The sequence below is a fragment of the Pelmatolapia mariae genome, linkage group LG23 (assembly GCF_036321145.2).
Source record: "Pelmatolapia mariae isolate MD_Pm_ZW linkage group LG23, Pm_UMD_F_2, whole genome shotgun sequence".
NCBI classification, from domain to species: Eukaryota; Metazoa; Chordata; class Actinopteri; order Cichliformes; family Cichlidae; genus Pelmatolapia; species Pelmatolapia mariae.
In genome coordinates this window covers 11123412-11134853 of record NC_086246.1, presented here as the reverse complement: position 1 = coordinate 11134853, position 11442 = coordinate 11123412, and the positions used below count along the sequence as shown (strand labels likewise).

The window sequence follows — 11442 nt, the reverse complement described above, 5'->3', positions numbered from 1 at the left end:
TGTTCAGAGTGATGTGCAGTGTTAGTTTTCCGCCACACATAGCGTCTTGCATTTTGGCCAAAAAGTTCCATTTTGGTCTCATCTGACCAGAGCACCTTCTTCCTCATGTTTGCTGTGTCCCCCACATGGCTTGTGGCAAACTGCAAACGTGACTTCTTATGGTTTTCTGTTAACAATGGCTTTCTTCTTGCCACTCTTCCATAAAAGCCAACTTTGTGCAGTGCACGACTAATAGTTGTCCTATGGACAGATTCCCCCACCTGAGCTGTAGATCTCTGCAGCTCGTCCAGAGTCACCATGGGCCTCTTGGCTGCATTTCTGATCAGCGCTCTCCTTGTTCGGCCTGTGAGTTTAGGTGGACGGCCTTGTCTTGGTAGGTTTACAGTTGTGCCATACTCCTTCCATTTCTGAATGATCGCTTGAACAGTGCTCCGTGGGATGTTCAAGGCTTGGGAAATCTTTTTGTAGCCTAAGCCTGCTTTAAATTTCTCAATAACTTTATCCCTGACCTGTCTGGTGTGTTCTTTGGACTTCATGGTGTTGTTGCTCCCAATATTCTCTTAGACAACCTCTGAGGCCGTCACAGAGCAGCTGTATTTGTACTGACATTAGATTACACACAGGTGCACTCTATTTAGTCATTAGCACTCATCAGGCAATGTCTATGGCGAACTGACTGCACTCAGACCAAAGGGGGCTGAATAATTACGCACACCCCACTTTTCAGTTATTTATTTGTAAAAAATGTTTGGAATCATGTATGATTTTCGTTCCACTTCTCACATGTAAACCACTTTGTATTGGTCTTTCACGTGGAATTCCAATAAAATTGATTCATGTTTGTGGCTGTAACGTGACAAAATGTGGGAAAGTTAGTTCAAGGGGGCCGAATACTTTTGCAAGCCACTGTATACTGTTCCTCCACTCCTTCTCTGTTCTTCAGATCCGTCACGCTTGCAGCTGTGTGAGACAGCTTCACAATGTGCAAGGCAAAACATCAAGTACCTTTTAATTTTCTTGATAGCTGTGGCATGCATTTGTCTGTTTGTAGTTTCAGGCACTGTTCCAGAAGCACTTCCTTCATGCAGGCAGATTTCTCAGTAACAGGGGGGAGTATAGACATGGAAGACAGGGTCTAGGAGAGGTCTATCCATATTTATGGATGATAAAGGGGTCAGAGGGAAAAGGAAGTTGGACATCACCATCAGATGAAGGTGAAAGTGGAAGCAGAAAGGGAGTGGATAAACAGTGATATGTTAATATTTATGAATGGTCTGCTACATGGTTAAAAATAATATTTACAATCCAGTGTACATGCAACTGTAGTTTGAACTCTGGCATATTCGATCTTTCATTTGCGGCAGTTTTATCTTTCTTTCCATGCAGGACCACCTACTGTACTTTCATCATTTAAACAGCCCCCTGCACAATCACACACAGGCACAAAGAACATCTTGTTTCTGCTCACTGCCAACTGAAACAGAGGCTTTTATTAGGAGAGAGGCTGACATGTAGTGTCCAGGCTAGAAGTGATATACCTGTGTGAACCATCCAGTGTGCTCTGATGTAAGTCACAATGGTGAAAATTGTCTGTTGTAATACAATTCAGCCTAAATGTTTTTATGGGTGTTTATCTGCTCTACCAGGGGTGGGGCAACTGCAGGCCTCAAGGGTCGGTGTCCAGCAGGTTTTAGATGTGTCCTTGACAGTGTTGGGTAAGTTACTTTAAATTAGTAAGTTACATTACTAGTTACTTCTACCAAAAGTAACTCAGTTACTTCTAGTTACTCGTTACTTACAAAGTAACGAGTTACTAGGGAAAGTAACTTTGGTTTTACTCTGAATTCTCTTGTTAATGTGTTGCTTCCGTAACTGGATACCCAGCAAGATTGCCAGTCTTCTAGCTTGCTTACTTGCCACAAGTGCATTGTGCCACCTACCAATAGAAAGGAAAAAATAATGTGCATATTTCCACGAGAGAAAGCCCACGCCTGGACCGTCGTTGACCGCCGCCATGATTCTAGCCTATGTCACAGCGTCATGTGCGCTTTTTACATCCAACAGGAAAACTGCAGTCGTGGTGCTTTCGATTGTACTCAGAACTCGGAAATTCTGCCTTCCAAATAGGAAGATGTAGGTAACACCAGACTGCAGGTGAGCTGCATACAGGGCTGGACTGGGACAAAAAAATCGGCATTTTGACTAGAGACCGGCCCGCCATTATAGGAAAAACCATAAAGCCTTTGAATGAAAACAAACGCTGTTTTGACAGTGATGTACACTGTTCTGATGGTATATATGCATCAATCTATCAATCGTTTGTAGGAAGATTCAGATAATTATTTTTTAAAAGCTAGATATTTTAAATGAGAATAAGAAAGAAAAGTACTTCTTTGTGCCCCCCTCTCCCTGTTAATGCCCTACCTGGCCCCCATGGCAAAACTTTGCTAGACCCGCCCCTGCACAGTTACCAGCTGTCAGCTACGTAAAAAAAGGATCCTGGTGTTATTTGTCTCTCAGAAACAGTTCATAACTTCCCTTCAACTCATTCATGTCACCTAAAAGGTAAACCTGTTTCTCCATCACCTGTTCAGCTCTGATGATTCAGTAAGGACATCTCCTGGTTTCATCTTCATGTTTCCCTCTCACCACATATCCAAACCGACATCATGACCAGCAGCTTTTACAGCTGTGGCTCCAGCAAACATCAGCTGATACTAGAAAGTAATATTAAATAAATTCTAACAGCAGCTGACCAAGCTAAAACTTGCTTCTGTTGTTTAACGCGACCTCCGCTGGTTTCCTCTTTCTGGCGCAAAGTGGGCGATAAACAAGCAAGAGAGAAAAGCCGATCAGCTGATCATTGATCAGTTTCATGATTGAAGTAGAAACAGGAGAGGGAGGGGGAGAGAATGAGAGAAGAAGAGGCAGCTGTGCAGCAAAGACACAGAATAACTCCAGCTTTGTGTCTTTTTCATTGTAGCTGAAGTCCGGGACAAACTGTGTTCCTTTTCACCTCAATACGAAACGCGTAATATTTTCTCTGAATACGAGATGATTCCGTTTTTTAGGGGAGGGTTGACAACTCTAATAATTAACCTTATGAATAAAATAAAGTTCAACATCAGTAACATCATAGCACCCACCCAGCTGTATAGAAACTCTGTCATGCTAGCTAGTACGCAGTACGAAAAATTCAGCATAACGAAAATAAACTCCACCTAAACTTGGTTTATATCTGACCCAGATAGATTGCAGGTCATAACTTCTTACCTGAAGTTCAGTTCACCTGACACTCGGACCGGCGGCCGCCTCGGGTCTCTGCTCCTCCTGCCTCCCCTTTCACTCATCCACCTGCTGGCCTCCACCACTTGCTAATGTTACTGAATCTGTGGAAGCTCCGCGATAGTTTGGGGATGTTCACCGTACTGTTCCAACATTACTCCGCACCAGTGAGCAAAGCAAGGTCCAACAACATGGATGAGTGAGTTTGGTGTGGAAGAACTTGACTCATTCATCTTCAGTGTCTGACCTCACAAATGTGCTTCTGGAATGGTCAAAAGCATGTGGAAAGTCTTCCCACATAGCCGAGGCCGACATCATATTAAACCCCTTGGATTAAGAATGGGATTGCCACTCAAGTGTGAAGGCAGATGAGTGAATACGTTTGGCAATATAGTTTAGATGTATCCTACTAACATTATGGTCTACATGTACTTATTTCTATTTTATTTATCTCTCTCTATTTGCCTGTCTTTGTGAATAGATTCAAATGATACATCAGTGTCCATTTAAGCAGTAAAATCTCCACATAACTCATGTGCACAAAATTGATTTGTTTGACATAATCTGAAGTCCTTTAATGTTCTGTCTTTGCTGCTATGGACACATTTACATAACCTGACAAATTCTAATTGAATTATCTAAGGTCACAGGATGACATTGATTTATAGTAGATATTACCTTTAGACTGGACCCTTTCAGGGTTAATTGACTTTCTTGTCACTGAGTCGCAGGAAACCATGAATAGAGTGCGTTCAGTTCTATAGAAATGATCTCCCAGGAGCTGTATGACAAAGGGCACTTCAGTGTATGTCCAACAGCAAAATTAAACAAATTGCAGAATCAATAAAAATGTTCCATCTAAAATAAGATTTCCAAAGATTTCTACTCTGACTGAAGTGGATTTAGGTTGCATGAATCTTTTAAAGCACCTTACCATTGATATGTAAAATAAAAGGCGTGATCTGGGCATAAAGTGAACACTGCACATTAATGGTAAATGGTAAATGGCCTGTATTTGTATAGCGCTTTTACTAGTCCCTAAGGACCCCAAAGCGCTTTACACATCCAGTCATCCACCCATTCACACACACATTCACACACTGGTGATGGCAAGCTACATTGTAGCCACAGCCGCCCTGGGGCGCACTGACAGAGGCAAATGGTTCAGTCGGTCAAATTTTGACCTACCATGTCAGTTTTACAAAATATTCAACTATAAGACGGTAAATCAAAGTCAAAATGCAATATTATTTAAATATTAAAATCATCATTTTATTTTATATGAATATCTCGACTTTTATTTGTGATCATTTATAAAGTTTTTAAGTCATGTTTAGCTTTTTTGTATTTATTATTGTTTAACGAGGGATGGACAACAATAAGATACTCCTGGTAGCAATTCCTTAATGATTATTTTCTTGATTTCTGATCAGTTTTCTGTGTGGACGTAGTGTAAAAACACCGTCATGCTTGCATTATTCGTGTGACTAAGGTCGTTGATGTTTGACATCATTGTTTTGCATCTGATAGAATAATACGCTGGAACTGACAAGCTTGTAGACATATGATTCAGATGGATTGGACAACATGGCACTAAATACGTATCTTAGATTAAACCTCATTATATCACTTCCTGCCATGCTGTGATACTGTGCCGGGAAATAGCTGCAGACATATCTTTGCAAACTCCGACAGCAGCTGGTGGTTCAAAGGCTGCCACCAGTAAAATGTTTTTATAATTTGCTGACACAGAAACATGGAAGCAATAGCAGCTTGCAGTTCTGAGCTGATTGTAAAGTCTCATTACGTAATTGTTTTCTGGTGGTGTGAAACAGAGCGTAGGAATAACAAGCTGGGCTGTATGGATGTTCTGCTATCAGGGAGATCATCTGTGATATATATATATATATATATATATATATATATATTAGGGGTGCAACGATACACAAAATTCACGGTTCGGTTCGGTTCGATACTTTGGTGTCACGGTTCGATATTTTTTCGATACAAAAAATGTTGATGCTTTTTTAATTTGTCATTTATTAAAATTATAAATATATATTTTAACTCAAAAGTACAGTTTTTAAATTTAATGTTGCTGAAACGACAAAGTAATAAAAACATAAATATCTCATGGAGAAATCCCTCATCTTTGGAAAAGAGAGTTTATTACAGAGAAATGGCTCTTTCCAAAATAAAAGCTATACTATAGCTTCTTCTGGGGTATATTCTCAGCAGCATATTAAACATATCAGGTCCCCATAAGGAGAATCATGTGCTAACGGCTGTCTAAATGACTCGGGTAAAGTTTGTAGCATGCGTGCTTGTTGTTTTTGTCTGCTTCCACTTGTCTTTGCACTAGGATGATGTCGGAGTAAATGTGCAGTCATATTCGTTGTGTTCCCACTAGTGCTGTCAGCGTTAATCTGAAATGACATTAATGCCACAACACGGCAAATCTCCGTTAACGAGCTACCGCGGATCGCCCCGTGCGTGGGGCTGGACAGCGTCAACACGTTAACGAGCAAACTGCGCTAAGCACTAGTTCCCACCCATGTAATTGAGCATTGCGTGGCACATCCGACATACTGTTTTAATTTTGTCCATGAGGCGCTTACCTTCAGGGTCATACTTCACATGAAGACCAAAACAGTTCCAAAGGCCAGATCTGAATGAGGGTGGGGGAGGTTCAATTTGCCATGTTGCAACGAGCTAAGCTTCTGTCTTGCTAGCTTGCACTGCGCTCAGTGGATCTGCGCTCGACAGTGCAGCCTAGGCGGAGTAGTCGAACGCAGATCCACTGAGCTCTCAACACAGACAGCATCGTCAGAAGAAAAGTTGATAAAATAAATTAAAAATTTTGTATTGTTCGATACACATGCGTACCGAACCGAAAGCACTGTATCGAACGGTTCAATATCGATACGAGTATCGTTGCACCCCTAATATATATATATATATACTACGGATGATACCTACAACCACGAGCAGCTGGATAGCGTAGTGGTTAGACTACACTACACAAGTTCGATTCCCGCCTGGGGCGTCTGTATCCAGTAAAGGTCCTAAGGCTAGACCCCCTATGCTAAGCAAGCCTACCGCAGACATGAGCGAGACAGATAAATATGAAGGCATGCCGGCTCGGACGTCGCCCGGATCAACAAGGTCCGCGTCAGGTGTTGAAGAACCAGGGCACCCTGATGACAAGTGGGCTACTGGAACAAGAAGGCATCGGTGGGCAAGAGACGAAAACAGGGCGTTGTTGGAATGCTACTACGCAAGTAACCCTGGCGGAAGGGGTTACATGAATAGGATGAGGGACCTATGGATTCTTCGATACCCAACATCCACAATGACGGCGAAACAACTAGTAGCTCAGTGTTCCAACATTCAAAAGAAGGGACTGCTCTCACAGCTAGAGATTGACGAGGTACAACATAAATGCTACGGCAAGGAGGAGTCAGGACGCCAGGTCAGGGGGGAGATATCATCACCCCCACCCGAGATTGGGTACATAGCCCCAAGTGCGATAGGAGAAGGATCGTTGAGTGCGAGAGGAACTGACCTGAAAGATAGGATCATGGCCAAGCTTGAAACCTGGATCCCCCGTAGCTGGTTACCAAGATTACGTGAAGTACCCTCAGAAGGTCTGCTAGATGATGTTAATGCAGCACTACGGATGATACCTACAACCACGATTACCGACACTAACAAGCTGATCTACAATACGGCAGCAGTGATCAGTGAGATGCTTGGCTACAAGTTGGACAGCCACAAGGGGCAGTACCCTCCATGGAGAAGGAGGCTAGAGGGCAAGATCAAAGTAGCACGGAGGGAGGTTAGCCAACTAACGGAGTTGCAGAAAGGCGCGACAAAGAAGGTGCATAAGAAATACAGCAAGCTGTCCATATCTGAGGCCTTGGAAACTGCCAAGCAAAGACTCACAGCCTTGGCCAGCCGCTTGAGGAGGTACACCAGAGAGATAGAAGGCAGGAGAATAAACCAGCTGTTCTCCACAGAACCAGCAAAGGTGTACTCTCAATGGCAAGGGAACAATAAGAGAACAGCACCACCAAGGCTGGAGACGGAGCAATACTGGAAGAGCATATGGGAGAAGGACGCAACCCATAACGGCAATGCTCAGTGGCTAGTGGATCTGAGGGCAGACCATAGCGACCTCCCTGAACAGGGTCCAGTAACCATCACAGTGGCAGACATCCAAGAAAGGGTCTCCAGTATGAAGAGTTGGACAGCACCAGGCCCCGACATGGTTCACGCCTACTGGCTGAAGAAGCTGACTGCACTCCACGAGCGTCTGGCAGCACAAATGAACCAGCTGCTAGTTAACGAGAGACACCCGGAATGGCTAACCGAAGGTCGGACGGTCCTGATCCCCAAGGACCCCAAGAAGGGACCGGTCCCATCCAACTACCGACCAATAACCTGCCTCAGTACTACATGGAAGCTCCTGTCAGGCATCATATCGGCTAAGATGAACAGGCACATGGGTCAATACATGAGCGGGACACAGAAAGGGATTGGCAAGAATACCAGAGGCGCAAAACACCAGCTACTGGTAGACAGAACCAATGTCAGGTCTTGCAGCCGAGACTGCAAGACCAGACTGACCAACCTGTGCACAGCCTGGATTGATTACAAAGAAGGCCTCCCAGATAGCAAGACGACATTGAATCTATGTTGATTTTTCATCCGAACCGTCGTATATGGTCGGGGTTGAAATGCCAATGTTGTAACAACATTGAAATACTGTGGTAAACCGACGGTCTTACTATAGAGACGTTGTAACGATGTTGATTCACCGTTGTTTTTTTGTCATTGATATTTGATCTATTTATAGTCGACCAGGTGACAACAACAACGTCGAGAAAACGTCTATTTATAGTTGACGATCATTCGGCTCCGGTCACCATCAAAAACCATCGATTTGTAGTTGAGCATTAAATTGCATTGCAACTGATCGTGTATAAAGTACCAGAGAAAGTAGATTTATTGTTCATTTGTTATCAATGACTTGGTCTAGTTCACCAGCTTTAAAAAATCGTGTCTACGTGCAATTTATGTATAGTTGACCGGGGAATTAAAGCAGCAATCACTTGGACTATTCCGCAGCACCCCTCTCACATTGGTACATCCCCCCAGGTATTCATTGTCTTCTACAGTAGAGCGGGACATTTGATTTACTCTCAGCGGAATTGACCGGAGAAGGCATCAGTTCATGCACTGCACTGGCCTGCACCACGATTAGTATAAGGTAAGAATGAATTATTTTTTTTTCTACTCGTTATTTCCATGTTTGCATTTGAATAACAGTAAAAAACTCGTTATGTTGTACATTAACGAGTTTTTTACTGTTATTTACGAGCCGGAAATTGTGTATACTTCTTACAATCCGACAACAAATAAATTGCACTGCGAACAAAGTATATCAACAAAGAAAACATTTTCGTTTCATAATTTCTTCGTTATATTCCCTTACAAAGCTAGCTTTAACGCTTCGAGGTTTCCTTTGTTCTTGCCGTCGCCTCGGCGCTTGACCCAGACTTTCGCTCTGTAGTTGCTTAGTACCACAAAAAATTCTAAATCTGTGATATATGATTGATAAACGTAAAGTTAACTGTATAAACGTGTTCAATGACTTTGTTACTTTTGATGATTGGAGAGCACTCGCTTCAATTCGCACACGAAAACTTTAGACTCAGTTTGAATGCTCACGCAACATGCGTGACTGTACGTTGCACGCTCACCTAACTTTACGTTGCACGCGTACATGACTTTCCGTTTGTGCCTTGAATAATGAATAAGGCTACGTCCACACGTGCCAGCGTGTTTTTGAAACCGCTGATTTTTCTATGCGTTTGCACCTTTTGTCCACACGTAATGTATGTCTGGCCGTACATTGTGTTTGTATTTCCAGGCACATTTCACGAAGCAGAACGCAGTCTTCAGAGATATCCACGTGAACGCTGTGATACGTCTGACCTTCAGTCCGAAGAAGAAACCCAGACCAGTCTTAAAAGAAAGCACAAGTAAAACCTTTTTATTCACAAACATATCTTTGATTGTTAAGAATTTATGATCTTGTCTTTTATACATATCTGTGGTGCTTGCATACTGCAATATCACCACATAATATAGTCCAAAAAGTGGAAGTTTGTAAACTTTTTAAAAATGCAAAGCCGTGTACACTTGTGCACTTCAAAAATTCATTGTATACTGCACCTTCTTGCACGTCTCTGTTTCCTGTGTGTGTTGTTAGAAATCAAACTAACTTTAGGAAACAATATGCCAAAAGCATATTTACAATTACTTAAGACCGTTTTTAATTTCTTTTCTTTAGACCAAATCCCCTGTACACATATACGGACTCAAGAGGATGAGCAGCCTACAAAAAAACGGTTTCCCCAGGCCCCTCGAGTGAAAATACCAGGTAATAAAATACTGTCTAGTGTCTGTGTACATATCTGTGTCTGACACAAGGAAACTTTTTTGACAAGTTGTCTGTATTCTTAAATACTTAAAAAATTATCTTTTTCTAAACAGCCCTCATCACTCCGCAGTCTGCCCCCCAGCCCACTGATAGCAACCATCATAATGCCCCACCCAGCTTCCGGCACCTTTCGCCACTCCGGCACAAACCGAAACAGCTTTGCGATCTCACCAGCATGCAGAGTCTGATGTCTTCCCTATAGATGGTATGCTTTTAAAAAAGCTTTAAAGCTGCATCACAATGTCATTGTACTCTTATCTAAAAAAAAAAAAAACAATTTATACTCCTGAATGTCATCTTGTTGTGATTTTTTTTTTCTGTAGATTCCAGAGACTCTGTGAAGCCACTATTACAAGGCAAGTTTGAAAATCTTGGAATTTCACAGTTTACATGGTATAACAAATATATGTGACAGGCAAAAACTAGTAAACACTTTTAGCAGTTACAAGAACTAACAAATGAATATCCAACAAAAGGGAATAGAAATACATTGTACTGCAAATACTTTGGTTTATTCTTTGTATGACTTGAAAATCAGGCTTTAGGGAAAACTAAATGACATGTTTCTATCATCAATTGCATGAAGTAAACACACAAGCACTTGCATACACATTTAAGACATGAGACACGCTAATACCATCTCCTAAAATGTGTCTATAGGTGAGACGCTTTGCGTTGATTGGTGCTGCTGGACCACACTGGAGGTGCGAGTCCGCTGTGTAATGGTTTATGCCATTACAAAGGAGCTGGCGTCTGTACTCAACTGGGCAGGGAAAAAATACCAAGGACCAGACAAAGCAAAAAAGGGCATTTAAGAGACAGCGCTGTGCAGATGCATATTTGTTAAGTTTTAACATTTATTGTAGTTTTATGAGCCTAAAGTGAACAATAAAGGGATCAATTGATGTGCTGGGTGCGTTTCACATTTCCTATGTCTGTTTTTTGCTATATTACTTTGTCTTTCTTAATAACAAGACTTTCATGTCCAGTTAATCTGGAGATGGAGTCTTTGGTCTTCGGCTTGTTTTGTCCTCGGGTTGTACACTTTGTACAGCCCGAGGACCCATGTTTTCTTTTTTTTTTTTTAAAGGATACACGGCACACCATGCTAAGACATATCACATTTTCAGCTTATAGCTCTTTGGGAATCAAATTTGGCAGTTTGCTGATTTCCGCCTGGTGACTTTCATGTTTATCAGCCTAGGAGTTTACATACTTTCTCCCTGCTGAAGACAATTAACAACAGCTTATTCATATGCTCTAATTCCCTTTTTTTGTCTTTGTTTTTTTTGTGTGTGTGTCTATTTTTGTCCTAGATGGCCTGGCGCAACAGGTAGGGGCGAACTCTATGTCTGAGTTGGTCTTTGCTCAAGCAGTCCAGAAATGGCTCAGATATGCTCCAGATCGTACGGGTGGTGCGCAGGAAGCACATCATCCATCCCCATCCCGGAGTAAATAATAAAAAGTGACGTGAAACATAGAAATGTAAATAGGAAACTTTGTCTTTTAATAAAGTATTTTGCAAATGATACATGTCTGTTGACCTTTTTTGTTTTGTTGTTTTTTTTTTTTCAATAAAAAGCAACTGTACGAAAGAGGTGGAAAATCAATACCATAGCTCAACAGTGTTTCAATATCAGAATCTGACA

General features: G+C 42.0%; 1 long non-coding RNA gene across 1 annotated transcript; it reads left to right on the top strand.

Annotated features, from left to right (window-relative positions):
- The first annotated feature begins 9685 nt into the window (after positions 1–9685).
- On the top strand, positions 9686–10568 carry LOC134621416 (uncharacterized). Its single transcript, XR_010092198.2, has 4 exons — positions 9686–9733; positions 9847–9998; positions 10117–10149; positions 10454–10568. It is a non-coding gene; the product is annotated as an uncharacterized LOC134621416 (long non-coding RNA).
- The last annotated feature ends 874 nt before the right edge of the window (positions 10569–11442 follow it).